Source organism: Chrysemys picta, chromosome 21 (genome assembly GCF_011386835.1).
Source record: "Chrysemys picta bellii isolate R12L10 chromosome 21, ASM1138683v2, whole genome shotgun sequence".
Classification (NCBI taxonomy): Eukaryota; Metazoa; Chordata; order Testudines; family Emydidae; genus Chrysemys; species Chrysemys picta.
Genome location: NC_088811.1, coordinates 10,945,496 through 10,968,438, shown reverse-complemented (window position 1 = coordinate 10,968,438; position 22,943 = coordinate 10,945,496). Strand labels below are relative to the sequence as shown.

The 22,943-nt window shown below is 40.3% G+C and overlaps 1 protein-coding gene across 10 annotated transcripts in view; it reads left to right on the top strand.

Moving 5' to 3' along the window:
• Window positions 1-11,993: 11,993 nt before the first annotated feature.
• LOC101931671 (beta-catenin-interacting protein 1) overlaps window positions 11,994-22,943 on the top strand; it is a 145,743-nt gene continuing 134,793 nt past the window's right edge. For 6 of the 10 annotated variants that reach the window (XM_008167257.4, XM_005292854.5, XM_005292853.5 and 3 more), the window contains exon 1: window positions 12,107-12,248. The gene's annotated coding sequence lies outside the window, so the exon portion shown is untranslated. Of the gene's footprint in view, window positions 12,249-15,721; window positions 15,849-17,668; window positions 17,752-22,943 lie in introns of all 10 variants that reach the window. The other 4 variants (XM_065575334.1, XM_065575333.1, XM_042852904.2 and 1 more) reach the window with 4 other exon arrangements.

The window sequence follows — 22,943 nt, the reverse complement described above, 5'->3', positions numbered from 1 at the left end:
TGACCGTGAGTAGATCTTTTCAGAAACACATTGAGTCCCAGCAAATGGGTCCGTTTTCAGAGCCATTCCTTAGCTTGCCTGAAAAATTCAGTCTTGTCTGGAGTTAGTCCCTACTGAATAGCTTAAGTATAAAAACACATTGTAACTTTACAAAAAAAACCAAACTGTTTGTAGAAAGACAGGATTTCAGACAAACTGTTCCTAAAAAATCCAAAATGAGAGTACACATACCAACATTCGCTGCCTGCATGTTTGCTCTGGACATGAATGAATGCCATTGTATCTCTGAGTGTTGATTGGCAAACAATGGAAGCCCTGTTGGGAGTCTTCTGGAGTAATTTAACCTCGTGTATTGAAAAGACAGGGAAGCACTAGGAAATGGCAGTGAGAGGCCCACTCTGACCTCTTGCTGTTGCCCAGGATGTATCAACTACAAGCTACCATTATTTCCCCAGATTTCTGGGGCAGCATGAAATAGGTTGTAAGTAGAAACAAACAGCCCCAATCATAATCCTGGTCTATGCTGTAACTAAATCAGAGGCGTCGGTTGCAATGCTGTTTTCTCGTGACCTGCTTACCACATGGTTAAAAGCTGTAGTGCAAATGGGACCTGTGTGGCCAGAATTAGGTTAAAACCCAGGACAAACTCCGAGTTTAGGTGGAGTAAAATAAAACCTCATACTGTCCAGGGTCTTAGCCTGGTTCTGGAAGACAATTTGGTCCTGTGCGCACTACAGCTTTTTACTGTGTGGCAATCAGGCTTCTGACTCTATTGGTATAGACTAAATAGGGCTTACAGCATTTGCTTTTGTAGATGGGTAGTGGTTGCTTCTCAGTCCAAATGGAAGAACTGTACTTGGTGCTTTAGATGTGTGGTCCATTCATTGTTCTTGTAACTGTAAAATATCTGTGCACACTGGTTCTGCACATTCAATAGTGGGGATCATTCAAACAGTTACAATACAGGCAGTATTACTTTCTAGTTCAGTATCTGTAAATACTTCATGCCAATTTGAGCAGGAAATCTTTTTTCACAGGTGAGTTTTGCTTGACTACTTATTGAAGGCGTATGTGCCAGGTCTTCCTCTCAGTTTAAATTTGGATGTTGACCTAATGATACCAGGAGCTGTAGATATTTCTCTAACGGCCTTTCATGCAATCTTCCTTCTCTTTTTAGGTTTCAGAGTAGCAGCCGTGTTAGTCTTCTCTTTTTAGCGCTGCTTATATCTGAACCTTTTCTCCAGCCATAAGAACATTTCTCAGATGCACATTTTACAGCTGTGTATCAGCTAGGATTTATTTTCCTTTCTACAGAAGAAAATAAGCTTGTCCAATTCCTTATCAGGTTCAGTCTGTCCTGCACCTGGATGCCAGAATCCTAAGGTTCCTTATCGCAGTACATCTGGAGAAATTGTGTTTCCACTGATACAGTTTTATTACTTCTAGCTCATACAGAGAATTAATTTCACTTTAATCCTGCACAATTTAGATTCTGACGTTTGATGAAGATTGTTCTATTTTTTTCCCTTTTGACTAGCTGTTTTAGATACAAACTATCCCTTCCCTCCCCCCTCCCCCCCTTTTTTTAAAAAAAAGCTTTAAATGTGGAGGAAGTATATGAAATATCATTGGTAAATGGAACAGCTGGCTGAGAGTAGAGCGACATACTATTATTATACAGCACCCCACAGAGAAAGCGTGACTGTGGAAATCTGATGTGTTCATGAGTCACAGACGCAGTCAGTCCCCATTTTAACAAGCTTTTGATAGAGACAGAAATCTGGTAAGAGAAGAAATCTACCCTTTATTTCTTAGAAATTCCATGGATACTGAAATTATTTTTCTGATAAAAATTAGTTCCTTTATTAAATAAATGAAAGCTATTTACAGAATGGAATGATTAAATGCAGGGATTTGTTAGCATTGTAGTAGGGTAAATTATAAAGTAAGAAAGAATAAAGATTTTCAACTGTATAGTTAAGGAGGTGAGTGTGTGTGTCCAAGAGCTTTTAGCACCAGATAATATTCTGATCTTTCTAGGAGGTGGTAGTTCATTTTTTGGTGACTCTTCAAACTGTTTGTTACTATAGAAGCAGTTTCCTCTGTGTGTTCAGAGTTGTTGCTGTGTGAGTGAAAGCAACTTTCTAAAAGCTTAACATCTTTAATTTTAGTTAGTTACTGTGGCCTCATGGGAAATCTTGACAACTTGCGAGTTTTCCTGAACATTGTTTATCTCCTTGCTCCTTACCTGAAATATTTGATTTCTATAGCAACCAGTTTTGCTGTCCAAGAGAGAGTGGTGACTTAAGATGGGCAAAGATCAGACAGAATTTAAAGAAAAATAGATCCTGTTTTCATGTAAGTGCCCCAATTATAAAAATTAAGAAAGGCAAATACTGAAAAAGATAATATTTAGAATTGTTTCTAAACTAATAATGGTTCATGAATATCGGATGCTTTCAATCCAAAGTGTGAGATTATGAAACTTTGGGACAACTTAATTTAAAGTAAAAGCAGGTATAATTCTGTTGACATCAGTAGAGTTGTGCCTGCTTCAACGAGCACTGAAATTGAACCCACAGTTTTCAGGACATCCTTCTCTGATGCACTCTGTGGAACATTAGAGTTTTACTTTTTAAAAGGGGATGATATTTTAGTAGGTTTCTACCAAACTTTGATTTTTCTACCAAATCTATACAATAGTTTTTTCAATTTAATGAAGTGTTTTTCTTATCTAAATTTACACAAATAATCCACTACAGCGTTGAAAACCCAAATGCTATACACTGCAGCTATCTAATGAGACTAGACAATGACGTTGACTATAAATCGTAAGTAAAACTGGACCAGTCCAGTTTGTTTGGATAGTGTATAAAGTGTAATAAATAAATCCTAAACAAACATCATGAAGGATGAAAAGGTAAATGAGGCTTTGACTAATTCGTTTAGTTGTAAACTAAGGTTGTTATAAATAACCAGGAAGGAATTTCAAAAATAAAATTTTTATTTGGATAGACCTGTTTCTAAAAGCCACTACCTTAATGAAAAAAACACATAAATCAATAGAGGCAAAACAATCCTCTTTTTTAGGTGGGATCCTTAGTCCATAATATCACAACTTTTTGTTTCGGTGTCTGGGACAGTATTATCTTCACTCACACAAAGGCTGCTGTAGCTTCACAGCTGAGAAAGCAGCTTATTAAAGGGCATTATGGACAGTCTAAAATTATTGAAAACAAAACAGTCCATGGAGACTTTAACCTTCCTCTCCTCTGTCTTTTACTCTGCTCATTACTGGTGCTAAATAACTCTCCGCTTCCCGAAATGCTTGCAGCATTAATATGTAAATGAAATCTTTCAGCGTTCCCACAGATCCCAGTGAGCTTACTGTATGGCAACATGGAAATCGCTTCCCTTCTCTCCAGTACTAGAAAGGAGGTGTTAATTGCGAAAAGAAATGCTATTTTATATTTTAATTGATTTGCAAATACTTGTGGGTTTCTTAAAGCCTCCATTCTACAGGAAGGTGCAAGATTGCTATTAAAATGGCTCCCTTACTCAGTATATTTGTGTGTTAAGTATGTGGGAGCAAGAGTGGATTTTTAATAAACACTAGTCATAGACCATCTTATAATTCAAGAGAGGTTCCCTAAAGTGATGTTCAGTGTACTTAATGATGAAATGTTCCAAACATGATTAGGAAGGACATGAACATTGAATTTGTCGAGTGGAAGCTTCCTCTCTTGTGTTTTTCTCTCAAAGCATACTGAATTCTCTGTTTGGGGGGGAGGGGGAGACTTTTCCCCCTCCCCAAACAATAAAATATGAATTGCTGCAACAGACTTATTTACTGTGATGAAAGATAGAGAAGGATGTAGATGGGTCTAGCTTTTGTTTTTTTTTTTTCCCCCCAGAAGTTCCCTGATTTAGGAAGGTAAAGGTGAGATGGGACGCATGCCAAAAGAGACTTCAAGATTAACTGTCAAAATCGTTGCAGGATACTGTGGGCTAAGCAGACATGCCTGGTTACAGTTTGGGTGGGATCAAAAATGTGTATCTTAACCTTTGGGTTGAGGCCTTCCCACGGAATACCTTAGCCATGGATGTAATTTACAAAGGAAGACAATGAAACTATGTGCTACTTACATGTTGGCTACACAAACTATTTCTCTAAGACAGGGCTGGCTTTAGCAGGTGCGGGGCCCCACGGTGGGACGCAAATTGCCTCGCGCCCCCCCGACTCTGCCCCCTCCCTGCCCCATTGGATCCCTCCCCAAATCCCTGCCCTGGCCCTGCCCCCCAGCCACGCCCCCTCACTGCCCCATTGGATCCCTCCGCAAATCCCCACCCTGGCCCTGCATCTTCCCCAAGCACGCCGCATTCCTCCTCCTCACCCCTACCTCCCAGACTTGCGCTGATCAGCTGTATGGCGGTGCAAGCACTGGAGGGAGGGGGAGAAGCAGGACGTGGCTTTTTTTTTTTCCCACTCCGCCGGCAACCCCGGACGTTGCAGGGCCCTCTTAGGCATGGGGCCCCATCGGGGAATCGGCTTAAAGCCAGCCCTACTCTAAGATTACCACTTTTTAAATGGCTACAGTAATATCAGAGAGACATCACAAAGTAATCATGTTACTGAGAAGTGTGCTATATTAAACATTGTCCCTAGTGATCTTGGTATCATGACTCCACCCTGATGCTTCTGTAGGTGGTGAAGATAAACACTTTGTCAAGAGTTTGCCAGAGCCTGGTGCCCCATAGAGCAGGCTTATCTCAGGTTTTACTGAAAACAAATTAACATTGAACTAAGACGAGCTAGCTAGGCATTAAAGTCCACAACAGAAACAGTCCTTCATAGAGGTACAATGCATACGCTGTCCTGGGTAGGCCTTGACCATGCCAGATCACTTGGGTTATGGTAGACACAACCTTGTTTCACCCAGAAGTGGCCCCTAGTAGAACCAGCCAACTGTTTTTATCTGAGCTGCTGGGCCCTGATTGGTCACTGCCGGCTCCTGGCCCTTCTAGGTGTGGGAGGACCAAGTCTCACTTGTTCTTCCTGTGGCTGATCATGTGAGGCCTCTCTAGGCAACCTGGGGGGCTGGAGGATGGTCTGAATTCAGTGCTCTTCCTTTTTCAGCATTACTACTACTTTGGGTGGGGCATGCCACAGTAGAAGGGCCTCCAGTAGGGGGCAGCAAGTGCCTGGAACGCCCCCTCACATCCATGTTCCAATATTATGGTAATCGTTTGCTCAGCTAGGAAAGCATTAGCCTGAACATCTAAATGTTTTTTCTTCAATCCTGCATTTTAGCAAGTGTTTCCTCTTCACATCATCATCTTTTAATAAAAAACAACGTCTGGAGGAAAGGATGGTCTTGTAGTTAATAATTCACAGGCCTTGGACTCAGGAAATCTGGGTTCCGTTCCTGGCTCTGCAGTATACTCAGTGTGTGACCTCCAGGCAAATCACTCATTCTCGGTCTCATTTTTCCCCATCTGTAAAATGTGGATTTTAATACTTTCATGCCTCATGGTGTGAGGTTAAATCATTGTTTGTAAAGTGCTTTGAAGATTAAAAGCATTATATATGTTTACCATTTTACTTCTAAAGCCAGTATTATAAAATGCAAACAGCTGTAAACCTGGCAGTTCAGCTGCCCAAAGTTCATTTTGGTCATATATGATTTTTCATTTTTAAATCTTTTTTCTTTGTAGGGCTAGTGTGGTGGTTGTAGGATCAGAAAGAAAAGGGACAGGGAAAAAATTGCTTCTATGAATACTTTTGTGTGTGTCTTCCATCCCTTCCTCCCCCTGTTGTTTTCCTCTTGTTCATGGGTGATCTTGAATGGAAAAGTAACAAATTGTCATTTGTGTTACCATTAAAGGAAAAATATAAAATTAATCAAAGAGATCTCTTAAGAACCCATCATGTTATCTCAGTTGAGGAAAATCTATTTCAGTTGGGTAGGGAATTTTGTGTTAGTGTTACAGCCTTTTTAGCTGCTGTCTTAGTAGGATGTCATTAGTGGTAGAAATAGTAGGCAAATTAAAACTTATCCTTTTATCTTTTTCAGTCACTGTGCAAACCCTTTACCACACTGATTTTATGTTTCTCCCCATCCTGGCCAGAGAAAAATAATTAGCTATTGAAAATTAAAAAAGCTGTAAATGTCTCCTAGATGCTGTTCCCTACTTTCCCGCCTTCCCTCTCTTCTCTGTCTCTCTCCCTCGGCCAGTCCTGGAGAAAGCCTCTCTGCTTATTAGTGAATAAATGCCCCTTTCTGTTTTGTGTCTACTTAGCCACCAATTATTAAGATAAGTAAGAGTGCTCCCATGCTGAGCTCTTTAGTAGGATCCATGGAAGAAGCTGATATTTTGCTTTGGTACAAGATGTTCAAGCTCCCCTCTGTCCTAGAAGTCCTCAACACAGTTGGTCTAGTCGTGCCTGTGGTCTGCAACTGTTTCATCATTATAGCAAGTTCTGAGCAGTGCTGTGGCCTTTTGGTTAGAGGAGTGAATATCTTCTTGTGAATCCAACTAGCCCACATCTTCCACACCCTTCCTTTCTCCTCTGGCAGACCCTGCCCCTTTCCATAAATATGGACATAATAAAAGGTCACAGGGAGCAATGAATTTAAGTAATTTTTTTGTGATGACTTTTTTGTTTCTTGAGATATTACCAATTCCATGTCCTGTGTGAGATAGCAGTAGGCCTCCTTGGCTAGAAGCAAGACCTGTTCTTAGTGGAGAGGGAATTCTAGTAGTCTTGATATGTTAGGAAGCAAAGTCAATCCCAAACATAAGTAAATTGGGAATTCCCTTATCCTCTTCCAAAACTAACAGCCTGATACACAGAAAACTGTACAGGCAGTTGTCTGGCTCTATGTTGCCTCAGATCTCTCTTTTCTAAGAAGCTTTATGCCATAATTATTTAAGACTTTAAAGAGATAACCAAGGAAATGTTGGCCTGGATCACAGCAACCCTAGGAGAAACAAATTTGTTATTAACAAATAACAGCCAAAGCAGAGAATGACAGTCAATTCACCACTGGAGTAGTAAGAAAACTGTCTCTGTAAACTGTATCTTATGTCTCATTAACTCAAGTAAAAACTTCCAGAGCTGCTACTGTCTTGTGCAAGGGAATGTCTAAGTATTATAATACGTTGCATAGCTATGCCTTCTTCCCTGCGAGGATCTCAAAGTATAAGCATTTAATTATAATTGTGGTAGGTAAGATCAGGAAACAGGCACAGAGAATGAAAGTGACTTGCCCATAACTGCTTGGTGACTCAGGTACATAGGTGGGAACAGAAGCCAAGATGCCTCATTCGGTGCTCTAACCATTAGATTTTACTACCTATATAAATTCAACATTTGACATCTGTTATAAATGAACTTAATATCAAAGACTTGTAGAAATCTTATTAGTCCTCATGAGAGGCTTCTTTTGGCCTCTCCAAGAGGAAGGCTTTACCACAGTGCCACCAAAAATGCCTAGCTTGAGTCAAATGCTGTAATCACATAGGCTTTAGCTTAGCCAACTTAGTACATATATTCTGCCTTGTCTGCCCTAGACTTTTACAACATGTTAGTTAGAATAAGTAAGCCAATATTCTAACATACCTTTAAATCCTAGGATAAACAAAACTCTTGATAGGTGATTATATTTTCCTATTCCATGAAAATTTCCTTCAATGTAAAACACCACCTTACATAAACAAGGTCACATTTTTCAAGAGGGGACCTATACTTTTTGGTGCCTGAGTTTTTGTGTTTCCAATTTGACACATTTTGGACCTGATTTTCAAAAGCACTAAGCACCTAAAACTCCTAACTGCAGTCAATGGAAACTCTGAAAATCAGTCCCAATGTGTCTAATGTTGGATATCAAAAATGTGAGCATCCAAAACAATATGCTACTTTTGAAAATATAGCTACAAATAAGTAGGTTTGGAAATGGAGATTTAATGCCAATAGGTATAGTAACATACATGGTATACAATATCATGTGCTTAGCTGAAATCCCTATGCTACACTGGAACCATGGGGTAAATTAAGGATAGAGTTTTAATCAGCTCAGAATTTTTTGATTTTGTGAGTTTGAGTTCTAGTCATGGAAATTTCTTTCCATCATTCAGAAGACTGGTTTAACCTCTTTACTAATAAAACAAAATATTCAATACCCAGTTTTCAACAGGCCTCCAAAAATGGGTCTATAATGATTGCAAGTGCTTTGTTCTGCCTGGGGTTTTCCCCTTGCAAATTTTGTTGGCACACAGTCCTTAATATATAAGTAATAAAGCTTTTCTTCTGATTGTCAAACTGGCATCCTAACAAGATGGAGACCATTTGCAGTGCCTGATGTTAAATCCCTGTGCTGTTGGTAAGTCAGTATCTAGCAAGATAATGACTACAGTCAGGAGGGTTGTAACTACAAAATTTTATCTGGAAACAACATTTTATTTTAAAATACAATTAGCAGATGAGACTGAGGGGAAAAGAGGATTCTCAGCATCTGAACTTTAAGCACAGATTTCATAACAAAATGGGATTTTAAGCCCTACCCTTGTACTAAACAGCCAGTGGTGCATGTCTTTTTTTGCCCACCTCATCTAATCTTTCTGGGAATTTCTAGTGCACCCATCACAGTGGAATCTTAGCACTAAGTAGTGCAGCAAAGGCTGCTGAATTATTTAATTTGAGATATTTGTAACATTGTTCTGACATAGTATAGAGGCAATGCCAGAACTCTGCTAGCCACTAGTCATGAAAAATTCTGAGATCACTCTTGATCCCAGTTTGGCTACAATAATGTCCCCAAAGACGGAAATTAATAATACCTTGGGTGGCTCCTGAAAGTGACCCCCACATCCCTTAAAACCTGTAAAAACTCAGTGATCCCCAAACTCAAAATTGTTGTTGGAGATAGTAGGGGAGAAGGGAGCGAATTGTTTTGAACCCATCATTTTAAGAAGAGGACCTTGAGAATTCCCAAAAGGTCCCCAAAACACTACAGATCCCTCACTAAAAAGCTTTCTAGAGGTATGCATTTCAACCTGGGTGCTACACTGATACTATATAAAATTGCTATAGGATATGTTACACAACCAAGCAATCAAATGAGGATAGGAGAGCTAGAGCCTGTACAGTATTTTATTTTTAAATTACACGTTGCCCATAAATGCCTTCAGAAGCAAATCCATCCTATTACAAATGAGAAAATTGTTTCATTGTGGAGCTGCCAACTCCTCACTACCATAAAGTACTTTTGGATCTTTCCCTCAGACTCATGTACCGTGCTAATTAACATTATTCTAACTGGAGGATCCCAGAGCGATGCTTCCGCATTTTTCTTTCCAGTTTTTGTTGGTGCTCTCATGTTCTTTTCTTAAATAATTAATAATCATTACTGCCTGCTGTGCAGTGTGTATGTGCTGGTAATAATCTCAGAACCCATCATGTTTGCACCATTTCTGTTCCTGTCTGCAGCTTGGGTTTGCTCTTTGGAAGGGCTTTCATGTTAAGACCTTCATTAACTGGCAGTGGGGTACAGATTTCAGTGTCATTAAGCTTTGATGTCATTAAATAAACTATCAAAAGACAGGCCTCTCATTTAATTTCTCTGACTATTTTTATGTAATTGAGATAAAATATAAAATAGAATAAAGATATATTTACTAAGTAACACTTAACACTTATAACCCTTTTCATCTAAATAATTTTATAAATGCTTAGACCCAGATCCTCAAAGGCATTTAGGCACCGAACTCCCAATGATTTAAATGGGAATTGGGCACCTAAATACCTTTGAGGATATGAGCCTTAACTCAGTGTTCCCCCAACTCCTATGTGTGGAAGGTAAGTAAGCAACTTAACCACAAAAGAAATCCGTGTCAGAGCGAGTCTGAGTATCAGAACTGACATTTTTGTCTTCCAGTTTTGTGTTAACTTCTCTCATCAGTCAAAATCTCCATCCTACTTTTACTGAAAAAATATCAGTTAACAATTTTCATTAAACTATGCATCCCAGTGATTGACACTTTTTGTAGCACTAGTCATTCTGGCTGCATTAACAGTTGGACATGAACTCCTACAGTAGTTTGTTAGTAGTTTAAGCTTGTGCCATATTTATTTGGAAACATAATTTTCCCAAGGCATGAGATTTGACTTTTGACTTTATATCGTAGCTACTTCAGAATGGCTCAATGGCCATGTGACTTCTTCCTAAAATTATAGGAGTTGAAGGTTGTGGCATCTGTGCTCAGAAAAGCAATTTCTCATAATTTGCAAAAAAGACCTATTACTTGAATGTCACAATAATTTGGGCATTCTTAATATATCAGTTTCTTGGCAGGGTTAGAACATAGCTGGTTATGGTGTCTGTATTTTAGTCTTAGTGAAATGTATTTTAATACTGGGCTGAAGATACTGTAATAGCTAGGGCCCTACCAAATTCACGGCCATGAAAAACACATCATGGACCATGAAATCTGGTCTTCTGTGTGCTTTTACCCTATACTATACAGATTTGATGGGGGAGACCGGCATTTCTCAAATTGGGGGTCCTGACCCAAAAGGGAGTTGCAGGGGGGTGGCAAGGTTATTTTAAGGGGGTCACGGTATTGCCACCCTTACTTCTGCACTGCTTTTAGAGCTGGGTGGCTGGAGAGCGGTGATTGTTGGCCAGGCGCCCAGCTCTGAAGGCAACGCCCCGCCCATAGCAGCACAGAAGTAAGCGTGGCAATACCATACCATGCCACTCTTACTGTTGCGCTGCTGCCTTCAGAGCTGGGTGGCCGGAGAGTCGTGGCTGCTGACTGAGGGCCCAGCTCTTCAGGCAGCAGCACAGAAGTAAAGGTGGCCATACCATACCATACCATCCTTACTTCTGTGCTGCTGCTGGCGGCAGAGCTGGGCTCCTGGCCATCAGCCACTGCTTTCCAGCTGTCCAGCTCTGAAGGCAATACCGCCACCAGCAGCAGCACTGCAGAAGTAAGGGTAGCAGTACCACAACATCCCCTCCAATAACCTCATGACACCACTTTCCCCCCTCCCCCCACAACTCCTTTTTGGGTCAGGACTCCTATAATTATAACACTGTAAAATGTCAGATTTAAATAGCTGAAATAATGAAATTTACCATTTTAAAAATCCTATGACAGTGAAATTGACCAAAATGGACTGTGAATTTGGTAGAGCCCTAGCTAGCAATAGCACAACCACATGGGGCTGAGTAGGATGGCTAGAGGGAAGGTGAGGATGAGTCCACAACATCGCCTGGCACTGCTTTATAATGTCAGAGTCTGATTTATAATATCTGTCCTAACGAGGTGGGTGTCTAACTTCATACCAGGACGTGGACTTAGAGCCAACTCTGCTAACAGTACTAACCTTTCAGCAAGAAGCTTAAATGATAGTATGTGTGGATTCCTGCTTGTACTAGCAACCTTGCAATGAGCCTGTGTTTAGCCCACTCCTGTTCTTCCTTCCCTAAACTCCTGTTCTTACCATCTCCGCCCCACTGCTTTTGCCTCCTTCCCCTTTCTCAGACTGACTCCTCCCTTAGGTGTGTTGTCCACACCCCTTTCTCACTGGCTCCTCCTGATGAATCATTGACCACACCCTTTCTTCTAGTGCTAACCCCCCACCCCCTTCCCAGCCAGCCATCCCCCTACATTTTAACTCCTCCCACTGGTTATTTGGCCACTTTCACCCCACTCCTTTACAATTCTGCCCGCTCTTCTTAGTTTTAATCCCATTCCTAGTCCTCTGGTTATTCCTTATTCTGGGCTCCCCCCCTTCCCTGGGTTTAAACTCATTTTGTCCCCCCCGCCCCCCCGTTAATTGGTCCCGCCCCTTGCCTCTAGCTCCACCCCAAACGTGGCCACACCCCTTTCCACCTCTCTGGCCCCTCCCTTCCCTATGGCTCTAACTCCTCCTCCTTTGCCACGATGGCCCCACCCCCAGGTTCTGAGGCCGCCCTTTGCCCCTCCCCCCTCGAGTTGTGCCTGAGGCGCCACCGCTGCCCTGGGCGCTGGGACGCGGCGGGTCCCTCCCCCGGAGCCGCCCAGGCGCCTCCCTCCCTGGGCCGCCGCGGTGAGTCACGACGGAGGAGGCGGCCGCTCTCGCTCGCCTTCGCTCTGCCGCGGCTCCGGATCAGGCCCCCGCTCCTGCTGTCGCCGCCGCCCGTCCCGCCGGGATCCAGCCGCCCGTTCGCCTGCCCCGGGCGGTCTGGCCCCGCACCCAGGTGAGCACCGCCTGCCTGCGGGCCCGGGACTCCGCACCCGCCCGCCCTTTGTTCCCGGGGCTCGGGCTGCTGTAACAAAGGGAGCTGGGCCGGGCCGGGAGCCGCTTGGTGCGAGGGAGCCTGGGGGCCAGCCCCCCACTGCCCCTGTCCCGGGCCCCTCTGCCAGACCCGTCACCCCCCGCCCGGGTCCCGCTCCGCCTGGCCTCCTCAGCTCCAGCCCCGCGCACTACCTTCTCCCCTTCCTGGGGCCTTCCCTCCACCCCAGGGCTGCCCCAGGCCCCCTCCTGGGGCTGCCCCGCTCCGCTCCTCACCCAGGGCGCCTCTCCGCTTCCCCGTTCGCTGCCTCCGTCCTCTAGGGCTCCCCCAGGTCCCTCCACCCCTTTCTCGGGGCTCCCTGCTAGGCTCCAGGCCCTCCCCAGGGGGCCCCGAATCCCCCCTGCGCTCTGCTCTCGGGGCACCCGGACCCGCCCTTCTCGAGGCTGGTCTCAGCGCCCCTCCCAGGACATTCCTCTGCAGAGTCCCCCGTCCGCTTGGTCCTCCCTTACCTGCACTGAATCCCTGCCCTCCTCCATCCTCCCCGATCCCCTCACCTCGCTACTCTGCCCCATGCAACCTTCCCCACCGAGGAGGCCGATTTCAGACTGACTCCTCACTGGTTCCGCCCTAGCCAGAGCTGCCTGGCGAGGTAGTCACAGTCGTAAACTGACTGATGAAGATGACACTTCGCTTTCGGTCAGGTCGTATAGCCGATAGCTACTGTCTCTGCAGCCTTTTACTCTCCCTTCTCTCTCCTTCTGCTGGTGGTGCAAAAAATCTTAACTGCTGCTGCTGTGGAAGGTTGGGTAATAGCATGTGATTTCTGTCTGCCTTGAGTCCAAGTGGTTTTAGGCATTCATGGCTTTTAAACCCCAACTAGTAATGGATACTTAGTCACCACAGTCTTTTAAAATAGATATGGTATTTTGCTTTACTTCCTGACTGCTATATAGTGTTTCTGTGCACTATTAAACAGCTGTCATGTCCTACCCCAGAAGTGACTGCATTTCTGTGGCAGGTGAGGTAATTCCCACATGAAGCTGATTAATGTGCTTTAAAATCTTCAGAATGACAGGTGGGGAATAAAATTTTAATAAACAGAGCACTTAAGCTTACAGCAGTGTATTCCATGCAATCTGTTCATGTGTATAGTATGTCTTATAAAGTTACACCCAGCGTCATAGCTGTCTGTCTGGTAGAGACAAATACGGGTAATTTAGATTGAATGGCATACAGGTAGAAGAAATTTGAAGAGCTTCATTGTGAGGCTCCGGGAAGTATTTAATAGAGATTGAGATGGAATTTAGTTGCAGATAATGTCTGTATAACCTTGAATGTTAATAGATGTGCTCTTGATCATTTCTGTTAAAGTAACATATCATTGCAGGGTGCACAATGTTATGGTAGCCTGAGCCAAAGGTGCAGTTGCAGTAGGGTTCTGTGCTTCCAGGGGTCTGTTCCTGTAGCACATGCATGCAACTGGACTCCCAGCACCATCTATTCTGCTTCCACTCTTCTGACTTTGGTAGGCTTCAGTAGAGACTTCATTCCCCAGCTTCCTGTGCCCTAGTTGAATATTGAGGATAAAGGTGGACATCTGTTGGCTCACAATATATTTTTTTCTTCACTTTGATGGTAGACAGCTGCTTGTGACAGGGACAATGAATGATACTCGGTAGAGCAAATCATTGTCAGAGGCCAGGGAGAGAGGTATGTCAGTAGCTGAAATACTGTTTCTGCTCTGGGAAATGGATAAGAAATTAGTTTGGGCTCTGCTTGCCATCTAAATGTACTTTATAAACACATTTCTGGTACACTCTGAGGAAAAGTAAAAGCCACGTCATTTTGTGGACTGTATAGATACTCTGTTGTGGGACAGAAGAATAGAATAGTTTGCTCTTTTGTGGAGGGTCTTTTTGAGGATTTCTGAGCTCTTGACAAACTAATTAAATAAGCTTTATAATGCTCATATGAGGCGAGGTAAGACATCCCTTTCTTACAAATGGGGTAAGTGTGCAAAAACTGAGACACAAAGAAGTTAGGTGATTTGCTTAGTCTTTTGAGCTAATCCGGCTACATCATAGTTTTCAAAAATCTGCAGGATTACTGGCTTTGAATCAAGTACTGTAGAAAGTTAGACAGCTACTATCCTGTTATATCTAAACAGCTGTCTTTTCTGATAAATATTGAGGGGGGCACAGTTTAGTGTATATAAAGTAAAAATTACCTTTAGGTAGCCCACTAAACTATGTTGTGCATTAATTTCTCTAGCTTTGGTATTTTATTGCCAGTGTCTGACATGAAGTGTGTATTGATGGATAGCCAGTAAATTGTCATGGATTGGACGTGCATCACTGTAATTTAGTGTAAATCCACTTACTTTGAAAATAGAAATATTGAAGGGTGTGTATGTATAAAACTTTTTCATACTATATCTTTACATAAACAGACTTATCAACCACAAAGCTAGTGCCCTATTCTCATCCTTCCTTTTGCCTCTGACAAATTGGCATAGATGGAACACAGTAATGGATGTGCTGTAGAAACCCTGAAGTGGCTTCATGATGCTATAAGCTTCAAAAAGTGTTTGCTCTTTGATATTATTTGCAGCATTTTTGTAAATATTAGTAGATTCCAGAGTATAACTTTTAGCATTTGTATGTGTGGATTTGTGCACTCTTTCAGTTGATGTAAGCACATGTTAATTGGATAAATCTAAGCAGCGTCTTCTAGAATTAATAAATAAATCATAAAGTGGCAATGAGAGAGAGGGAGACTTAAGTGAGTTAACTGAATATATATAAGCTGGCCATTTGAAGTGCTTGGGTCCTCATAAAAACTATTGTGAAATAAACTACTTAAAAATGTAGCGTCATTAAAATACAGATTTCAGCTAAATCCTGAAAACACCTCAAAGTGGGCAGAGATTGAGATTTCCAGTGGAAACCCATTCAATATTCTGGGGATGGCACCCACAATATTTACATGAATCATGTTTGTCATCTTCCTGGACACGTAATTATTTATTTGTTATTGCAGTAGCACCTAGGTCCCCTAGTCATGGACCAGGAATCCATTGTGCTAGGAGCTGTACAAACACAGAATAAAAAATACAGTCCCTACTGCCAAAAAGGAGAATGGAGCAATTCTGCCTGATAGTGATGCATGTGCTTTAGGACCTCATTCAGAAGGGAGAGGAGTATTTTTTTAAGTATAAGTTTCTGCCAATGTTGAATGTTCATTACAAGAAATAATTGGTTAATGACTGTACAGTACTTTAAAGATATGAAGTGATATTTTTAGTATTAAGTAGTAGTATTAGGGGAATGTGAAAGGCAAGTTCTGAATGAAACCCATATATGATATCTATACATTTGTTGTTTACAAATTTAATTGCCTTGTGTGACTTTTTTTTCCCTCCCCCTTGTTGTTCCTAGTATATGTCATTCTGCACTTCTTGTTTTGCAAGGAACAGAGACAGGACTACAAGAAATTTTATTTATTTCCCCTCTCTCCCCCAATAACAAAAACCCTCTCAAATTTCAAATGCTTCTAGTATTAAATGTAAGTTCAAAACAGTATCATAGATGTATATCATATTATGTGGCAAATATAATGTCCATCAGGGGTTTGCATACACATGGTTATTCTTATAAAATATTAAAGAATGGTAGGTGCAAAGGAAACAACTTGTGTAAAATAAATTGGTCATGGCTATTTGCTATGAAATGCTGTTGAGTTGCTAACATCTCTAAAGTTTCATTATCATCTGGAATTAGAACCTTTCTGTAAAATGTAAATCTATTCAATTTTTAAAAAAAATTTCATTTATACATCCAATATTTAAATAGAAAGTAGCCATCTTCATAGACTGACCTAGTTTGCGATGCCAGAAATACAGCTCAGCATTGAATGCATATGGGAGGCAAGAGACTTTCAAAACCCACTGTTGAATTTATTTAGAAAAAATTCATTACAGCTTTCTTCTTAACAACTTTGATATCTCCTGAACATTTTCCATTTATTCAGATGCTGCCTTGCATTTCCTCTGTTGCAAACAGTTATCAGATTGGATTTCTAGCTGAGAGGTATCAGTAAAATAGCAGCTGTCACTGACACACCAGCACCAGTCATGGAGTTGAGATGCTGAAACAGTGACTGGTCCTTGTAGTAACTATTTTGAAAAACATTTTAAAAATAGTAGAATCCTTATGGTTATGCTGAATATTTATATAATGGGGAGTCAATAGAACAGGGAGATGTGCAGGAAATTGATTAGACAGTGAAAGTGTTGAGTAATTGAGATTTCTGTATTTGCAAATGTAATACTTCAAAATTAAAAACATGACCGATTAGTTTTAGTATTTAAAGTACTGTCCACTATGGCATGCTCCTCTGGAATGCTATCTGTGGCTGAATAGGCCTACTATAAGCCACAAAGTCTGAAACACATAATAAATAGAGGCTTACAAGAGATAAAAACAATATTTAACATTTAGTAGTTTCTGCTGAACACTCTAAAAGAAATAGTTCTTCCTGTCTCTTCACCCCACAAGATAATTAGATTAATCAAGATCCTTCCTTTGTCCCCAAGTATCATGCAGAGTGCTTCTTATAAAGAAATGCATATATAAATATTTAGGTGTGCTGTTTAAGATATTATCTAATATTCTTACACCCTAACTTACATATTGCATGAGAACTATACATCCTTCATATTTAAGGAACCAGTTTTGGAAACCCATTGTAAATGGCCTCTTCTGTGTCTCTCACAAAACTTTGAGACTATGCTCTATTTTCTGTCTTTTCGGTTTTAAGAATTTTGATTTGCTGAGACATGAAGTGTGTGCATTAATTTCAGCCCTGATCCAAGAAAGCATGTTTAACTTAAATGGTACTATGCACATACTTAAAGCTAATTGAGCTACTCATGTGCCTAAGTTAAGGTTTATGTAGTATTTACAGGTTAAGAGAAAGCAAGGACCTGAAACAATTCTCCTTGGTAATTTTATAGAGCGAGCACTTCTGAGGAGCCGAGATTAAGTCTGGGTTTGTGTTGGCCAAAGAAATATAAGATGGTGTTGCATATTGCATACTGCAGAGAATTAGAAATGAGGATTCCTTTGTTCTGTTCACTGCTCTACATTTGACTTTGTATATGATGAGTTGGACAAATGCTGAAAATACTTTGAATATCGGTTTGAATTTTTAAGCTAGTTTAAGTGTTTGGCTTTTTTGTGCCTCTTTTGCATTCACTTTCTGTGAATATTCTATAAATGAACTTTAGACATGAATATTAGCAAAAAACTGAATTTAAAACTAATATGACTGGAAGCAGATTTTGTATTGAAAAACTAATCAATAGTATAAATCTTGAATTTCAGATTTTCACTTGACTATTTAAAATTCTCTTGGGTTGTCACAGAAGTCACCAGTCAGAGAACAGAAATAATAAAACTTGACTTGCGTAAGTAACCAACATCACTAAATATTAAAAATTTGCATGGGCTCTTTGCAGATTTGCTGCCCAAGAGTTATTTATCAGAAATTCTACATTTTCTCAATTTGTTAGAGAATAATTAACAGAAAAATAGAAAAATAAATTGTCAATTTTTTAATTATCTGCTTAGCTCTGTTTGTCACCTTAGGCAAGTCAAGCTGAGTCACACAGTGTTTTCTTATCTTTCTATAAAATAATAAACTACCCTGTAAGAATGTTGTGAGATTTAGTGTTAATATGGCTGCTGCACTCATAAGGCCTGATTCAAAGTCCGCTGAAATAATTGGGAGTCTTTTCATTAACTTTATGGGCCTGATTCAGAGCTCACTAGTACTTTTCATTACACAAGTCCCACCATGTACTCTATGGTAAACATGACCTACATTTTTTTAGTAAGTTTTCTCCAGTGCTGCAAACTGAAAATACTGCAGCAGCAAAACAATAAGTGGAGGTCTTTAATTAAAATATGAAAGAATAATACCACCAGCACAATATTCTCTGGTATTTAATATATACATTTAATTTTAGGTGGTCCCTCACTTATCAATGAGACAAATTTTGTTTTGAATGCTGATAAGTTAATTGCAAATTGTGGGGGAGTGGGAGGTGGGGTTGTATAGTTAGGGGATAAGAGACTGTGGGATAAACACAATAGTTGGATGCTTCTGCTAAAATGTCTAGTAGTGATACAGATACTAAAAATATATTTATTGTCTTATAAGTTTTGACACCCAGATTGAGATGAGTTGGGAGTGTTCATATCTCTGAGCTGCTTTTTTTGGCTGTCAGCAGATTCTGGAAACTACTCATCAGTCTATGCAGGATTCGCATTTGGAAGATTTTCCTTCAGTCCTGGAAGCTAGAGATTTTTATTTTAATGAAAACTTAACCAGTGATGCAAAACTTACAGTAATGTATTGATTCAGCATTAAATTTCACAGCAACTGAAATGCATGGGGCCCTGATTACACAGTAGTTTACTCTGAACTGTGGAAGATTTCTCTTGTATAATAGTACTTGTGATTACTGTCTTAACCAAAAACAAAACAGTATGTTATATCTAACCATCATTCTACCTAAAATATTGAACCTGTAATGGTGAAAAAACTTAGCTTTTGACCCTAACTACATCATTTCTGAGGGACAGATTATAAAGTTGATAATGTTCTTAATGGTTATAACTAATATAGTAACCTTCATCTAGTTTTTCCCTTCAGCTGGGAATTTCACTTCTAGAGATGGTCTGTAATTATGCTAAATTGTTTGGGATATGCAAAAAGCCTGCTAGAATCTCATTGGATTTTCCCCCTTATGTGATATGGTTACACTGTAACAGTTGATCAGTAAAACCTCTTAAACAATAACTAATTTGAGAGCTCAAAACAAATCTCATTAAACACTTGCAAAAATATCTGCCTTGTATCAAGTGTGTTGGTTAATGGTCCCAGGGTTTCTGAAACACTTATTATAATTACTGATGTATAATAGCATTTTGGTTAAGCTGCTTACGTTGGTTGATCGGGTATGTACTCTTGGGTCTGTATCCCTCTTCTTTGCTGTGGGTTAGGGGTGCAATCTATCTGGTAAATGCTCTGCTTCAGAGGCCTCTATATATCACAGAGGCCCCATCAGTCTTCTTGAAAAGTGTTTAGACTAAATCAAACTTTCGGGACAGCTGAGCATGGAGTCCCATATGCAGCACAGTCTAGTTATTTTCTTTACTGATGTGAGTATATTCTCAGCCTCTTAACGGCCTGTCTTTCTCACAGTCTCCAATATTGGCTCCAATGCAATAAATTCAGTATTGATTGGGGCACTGTTTAATCCACTGACTGAAAGTTTGTAGGGGTTATTTCTTTACAGCCCATATGTTAATAGGTTTCTGCTAAGGGGAAAATTCTGTTGTCAAGCTAATGAGTTCATTGAGATTATTTCACAGTTTAGTGCTAATATAACTAACTTTTCACATATAAGACTGTGTCTAGGAAGGAAGGAAATTACATCCCTGCTTCCTGAGAAACAGGGAGCCCCTTGAGGGCAAGATTTCCTTCCCTGCAATCCCACCTTCTATCAAAAAACCTTATATAGCATAAAATTACAACAAATGAAAAACTACAGATGGTAAAACATCTGCATCAAAACCAATATGTAATTAAGAGTTTGTGTTTTGAATTTGTGGATGGTAGAAGTCCTACTTGTGAAAAGGATGACAAGGAATCAAATCCCTTTCTTCTCCACCTCTTCTCTCCCCCTTCCCCCCCAATAAATCCCTTTGAAAACTGGGCTAGTTCATTTAATGATCTAATAAACAAAATGGAAACTTTGAGGCTGTTTCTGCTGCTTTTTTAACAGAAGCTTCAAAGAGAGTAAGAAGGCAGGAAAATTGCTTGCATAAACTAACTATGGCATTAACACAGACCAATTTATAACATGCAGGAAAAATATTTCATATAGAGTACATTCTTGGTAAGATCCTTGGAGCAGGGAACTGTTTTGCATAGAGCAAAGTATGATGTTAGTGCTATCCAAATAACCAGGGGGTATAAATGGTGTATGGCTGCAACTGGCTACAACACATTCACCTGCAATATAATTGTGGTAGGTAAATCATTAAATTGTTATAGATTTTGAAATCTAAATAAAAAAATAATTATTGTGAATAATGTCTATTTGGCTTGAAATCTAGATCTGAACATAGAAAATAATACTAGACTAGTTCTCCACTAGTGCAGTCTTGAGTGCTGATGTTTTCTTCCTAGTTCACCTTCTGGCCAGTAAAAAATAGCCTAATGGAGCTGGAAATCACCTACACTTAGGCCATTCATACATATCTATATCAAGTCCTGTAGTATACTTTGATACATATATGTGGTAGACTTGTTTTGATTAAGCTCGTGAAAAAATTACATTTTACTTATTCAATAAGTGTGTAGAGTGGCCTAGCAGATTGTCAATTTGTCCATTGTGACAATGGGCCAGTTCTTTATCGCTAGGCCTACTACATGGAGTTAAAGTGTTGACACCACGTGAATGATGGTTGCTGTTGCCTAGTGCTCTGGCTTCTGTGTAATAAATAGCAGCTTCATGCATATAGACTGGGTTTTTCTGAAGAAAAGGTTCATAAGTCTTTAGACGTAAGAGCCTGGGTGTGTTTTTTTTGTTGGTTTTACTGCTTTGAATCTAGCACTTACTAGCTCTTGTAAAGCCTCAAGTGAAAGATCCTCTCCTTCGAAATGTGAGAGAATTCAGGGACAAAGATGACTAAGTCCATTATGAGTTATGTGACCACAGTTGTCGGTTTTGATCTCCATGTGAATATTCATCCTTTAGCCCCTGAATCAGTTTCTGAAATATGTTCCCTAAGATGACTGCCAACTGATTAGTACCCCAAAATACATGGGTGGATACATTACAGTTGCCTCAAGGGCATCAACAAGAACTTGAAGTAGGTGTCCTCTTTTGGGACTGAAGAATAAAGTTGTGAAAAAATTATTTCACATTAAATTCAAACTTTTAAAAATGCGGCTCTTTGAGATCCTGAAAAGGCAGCTCAAGGTTCTCTTTGATGGAGTCCACAAGATGTGGAGTAACTTTGTGGTCTGCAGTTGGAAATCTTTTTTCTCAAAGAGCAGTGGGAAATTATGGGGGTTGAGGTGGTTCACACAAGGAGATTTAGTTTCTTCATTTTGTCAACTTTTTTTGAACTGTGAAACAATAAGAAAACTGAATTTCAAGAGTTTACAAGAGTAAGGTAACTATGGGCTTCAATATGTTAAGTCCGGTCCCTTGAGAAATTAAGAAAAAGAGGCACCGTAACTGGTTACAACTAAAGTTCTGGGGTACTTCTCATTTTTTTTACATTCTGTATAGTTTCTGCTAGGTATCTGTTTTCCTGTCCTACATATTTGTACTGTTCCATATAAAACCACGAATCATCTAATGTTCTTGCAAGAAGTTCTGTCATTTGGCAGAATGAAGGTTCTTTCCAACTTCTAACAAACAAGTATTAAACTATCATGATAAATGAGTCCTAGCAACATCTTATTTTTCCATCTTTCATAGAATCATAGAAATGTAGGGCTGGAAGGGACTTTCAGAATATGTCATGCCTTGGTCCCCCCCGTGCTGTGGCAGGGCCAAGTAAACCTAGACCATCCCTGACAGGTGTTTGTCTAACCCGTTTTTAAAAATCTCCAATGATGGGGATTCCTCCATCTCCCTTGGAAATCTGTTCCAGAGCTTAACTACCCTTATAGTTAATTTTTTTTCCTAATATCTAACCTAAATCTTCTGTGCTGCAGATTATGCCTCTTACTTCTTGTCCTACATGGACATGGAGAGCAATTGATCACTGTCCTCTTTATGAAAAAAGAAGAACAGGAGTACTTGTGGCACCTTAGAGACTAACAAATTTATTAGAGCATAAGCTTTCGTGGACTACAGCCAAGTACTTGTGGCACCTTAGAGACTAACAAATTTATTAGAGCATAAGATTTTTGTGGGCTACAGCCCACTTCTTCGGAGGCATATGCTGTAGCCCATGAAAGCTTATGCTCTAATAAATTTGTTAGTCTCTAAGGTGCCACAAGTACTCCTGTTCTTCTTTTTGCGGATACAGACTAACACGGCTGCTACTCTGAAACCTGTCCTCTTTATAACAGCCCTTAACATATTTGAAGACTGAGCAGAGATCTGATAAGTCGTCTTTTCTCAAGATTAAACATGCCCAGTTTTTTTAACCTTTCCTCACAGGTCAGGTTTTCTAAATCTTTTATCATTTTTGTTGCTCTCCTCTGGACTCTCTCCAACTTGTCCATGTTTCCTAAAGTGTGGCTCCCAGAATTGGACACAGTACTCCAGCTGAGGCCTCACGAGTGCTGAGTAGAGCGGGACAATCAGCTCGTGTCTTACATATGACACTCCTGTTAATATACTCCAGAATATTAGCTTTCGAGATACTAGTTTTATAGACTTCTTATTTCCAAATTAGTATGTCTTGGTTTGTTTCATTTTGAGTTAATATGATGATAATATCTGTTAACTTGGGCATTAGTTGAAAAATGTAAATCTACTTTAATGCCTGTACAAAATGCTTTTACTTAAAGGCATGTGTTCTGGGAGTGAATTAAAGTGCCTAATTCTTTCTATTTTCAGCATAC